The sequence below is a fragment of the Marmota marmota genome, unplaced genomic scaffold (genome assembly GCF_001458135.2).
Source record: "Marmota marmota marmota unplaced genomic scaffold, marMar, whole genome shotgun sequence".
Taxonomy (NCBI): Eukaryota; Metazoa; Chordata; class Mammalia; order Rodentia; family Sciuridae; genus Marmota; species Marmota marmota.
The window spans coordinates 3,238,577-3,241,516 of NW_026000222.1; the positions used below are offsets into that span (position 1 = coordinate 3,238,577).

The 2,940-nt window shown below is 59.5% G+C and overlaps 1 long non-coding RNA gene across 1 annotated transcript; it reads right to left on the reverse strand.

The window, feature by feature from the left end:
• Positions 1-957: 957 nt before the first annotated feature.
• On the reverse strand, positions 958-2,791 carry LOC125613145. The gene is made up of 2 exons (XR_007343637.1): positions 1,705-2,791; positions 958-1,432 (listed from the first exon to the last, which is right to left on the reverse strand). It is a non-coding gene; the product is annotated as an uncharacterized LOC125613145 (long non-coding RNA).
• Between the last annotated feature and the right edge of the window lie 149 nt (positions 2,792-2,940).

A 2,940-nucleotide genomic window follows, 5' to 3' on the forward strand; every position in this document is an offset into this window, starting at 1 on the left:
GAGCCCTTCCCTTGCCAGGCCCCTGGCCCCAGGCCCCCGACCCCAGGCTCCCGACCCCAGGCCCCTGACCCCAGGCCCCTGACCCCTGACCCCAGGCCCCTGACCCCAGCCCCAGGCCCCCAGCCCCAGGCCCCCGACCCCAGGCCCCCGGCCGCCACCTTTCTTACTGCTGTCTCAGCACAGCTCTGTGGTTGGCCCAGGCCACCCAGAACCCCTGAAGCTCTGCAGGAGTGTGAGCCCCCCTAGGTCCCAGGGGGGTCCCCGCTGTGCCCACAGGGAGGTGCCTGGTGTTACAGTCCCCAAGACTGTGGCTGGGAGTGAGACAGACATCAGGATCAACGGGAACGAATCCAGAGTCGAGAATAAACGTCTGCGGGTGACTGGTTTTTCCCTTTTTTGGTGCCGGGGGTGAACCCAGGGGTGCTCTACCACTAGCTACACCGCAGCACGTTTTATTTTTTATTTGAGACAGGGTCTCACTAAGTTGTCCAGGCTGGCCTTGAACTTGGGATTCTCCTGCCCCAGGCTCCCAAGTCACTGGGATGACAGGTGGGGCCACCTCACCTGGCTGGCCACTGGCCTTTGACAAGGGAGCCAAGACCATTCCGTGGGAGCAGAACAGCCATTTCAACAAACAGGGTCCGGACAACTAGATGTCCTCACAGAAAAGAATGAAGTGGACCCTACCTCACACCTCACACGCAGGAATTAAGTAGATCAAAGATCTAGGGATGGGCTGGGGTCAGCAGGAGAGCACTTGCCTGGCACCTGGGTTCAATCCTCAGCACCACATGAAAATTAAAAAAAAAAAAAAATTTAAAAGAAAGATCTAGATGCAGAGTTAAAACTATAAAAGTCCTAGAATAAAATCTAGGAGAAAAACCTTCACAACCTTAGATAAGACCGTTTCATTTTTACAAAGAACACCAAAAAGAAAAAAACATAGGCAGATTGAAATTCATCAAAAACAAAACCATTTATGCTCCAAAGGAGACCATTGAGAAAGCCCAGATGACCTACAGGGTGGAGGAAATGCCTACAAACCGTACATCTGATAAGGAACTAGATCTAGAACCTGTAAAGAATGCTGCGCTGGTCAGCTTTCTGCACTGTGACAAACACCTGACAGAGGCAACTTTATAAAGAAAAAAGGGAGGGAGGGAGAAGGGGAGAGAAAGGGGAAGGACTGGGATCTGAAGTGGAGCAAATTATATTCTGTGCTTTTATAATTATATCAAAATGATTCCTAATGTTATGTCCAAACAACCCATAATAATAACGAAAACGAACAGCCATGATCTAATGGTTAAAAAGAAACAAAGGGCCATTTTTTTTTCACAGTTTTGGAGGTCGGATGGCTGGTGGCCTCACTGCTTGTGGGTCTGTGGTGAGGCGGGTCACCGTGGCAGGAGCGGGTCAAGGAGCAGGACTGCTGTCCTCATGGCCAGGAAGGAGAGAGGGAGGCAGAGGTCCCTTTGGGGACACGCCCCAATGACCTAAATACCTCCCACCAGGCTCCGCCTCTTAAGGGTTCCACTCTCCCCCAAACTGCAGCAAGCTGGGCCCAGGCCCTGAACATGGGAGCCTTTGGGGACATTCCAGGTCCCACACCCAGTGCATGCTTCCCACCGAACAAGAAAAAGCAAATGACCCAACTTAAAAACGGGCGAAGCTTTGAGTCGACCCCCCTCAGACCCAACTGACCAGTCGCCCAGGCCTGGGCTGCCGAGCGTAGCTGAGGCGTCCTGGCCGCGGGGCCGTGGTGTCCAGGGGCAGCCTGGCGGTCAGACGCACTGCGCGCGCCCCTCCTCCAGATGAGCTGTCCCAGTTCCTCTCGGTGACGCCCTCCGGGGTCTGGGGAGGGACAGGAGTGCCGGCCGGGGGCAGGCTGCAGCCAGCCACCCCTAGCAGCCCAGGGGAGAGGCTCAGCCGTCAGGCCGCCACCCACGACAGACGGTGCCCAGAGCCTCCCCTCTTCGGCCTCCTCCGCCCTCCTCAGGTCAATAGCCTCTCGGGCCAGGGTGGCCGTGATGACAGCCCCTGGGCTCCTGGCTGTTGCCCTGACCCCCAGAGCCCCTTCCTCCCAGATCCCTCCTCAGAGTCCTGCTTGGGGCATCGGGGTGCAGAGGGAGAGCCCACCGCGGCACGGCTCGCTCAGCCTGGCCTCCCCGCCTCCTTCCTCCTTGTCTGGAGGAAACTCAGGCCGGTGTCCTGCAGTTGCTGAAGGCCGCGCAGCCGGGGACCCTGGGAGCACCTCCCAAGGGAGGCTCAGGGGTGGGCAGCTGCCCGGACACCAGCCACCTCACGGGGCCGTTCAGGAGAGAAGCCCTGGGTCCACCATCAGATGCCACTGGTGACCACCGAGTCCCTGTAGGCCACAAACCTGACTTGGCCAGGCTTCCAGCCTCCAGGGCCCCTGGGGCCCTCAGAACAAGGTCCTCCACCCCCTGAGCCTGGCCCTGCCTCACGGGGCCTGCGCACTGGGACACGGCTCCTGCGCCCTCAGATGCTCTGCCCCTGCAGTTCCTGTCTCGGGGCCTTTGCACGGCTGTCCTGCCGCTGGGACAGCATCCCCCTCCTCTGCAGCTCCCACGCACCCTTCTGGTTTCAGCTGAGGCCTCCTCCTCCCGGAAGCCCTCCTGACTGCTCGGGGGCTGTGTGCCCTTAAGGACTCCCGCACCAGAGCTGCCCGTGTTTTACCCTCTTCTCTCGGTGGTGCTCAAACCCACCGTCCCCCTTGCCGAGGGGCCCCCGACTTCCCCAGGCTCAGCCCCTTCCCCTCCACCTTCAGGGACCCTCTCTCCCTCCCCCACCCCTCCCCACCCGGGGGGTCTTCCTGAGGTGAGTGGGTCCAAGCCTCCCGGGTGGCTCTGCCTTGTCCTAGAATAGAGCCCTCGGGCCCATGTCCAGGCCTGGCCCACCCACCGCCGGGCCTCTGTC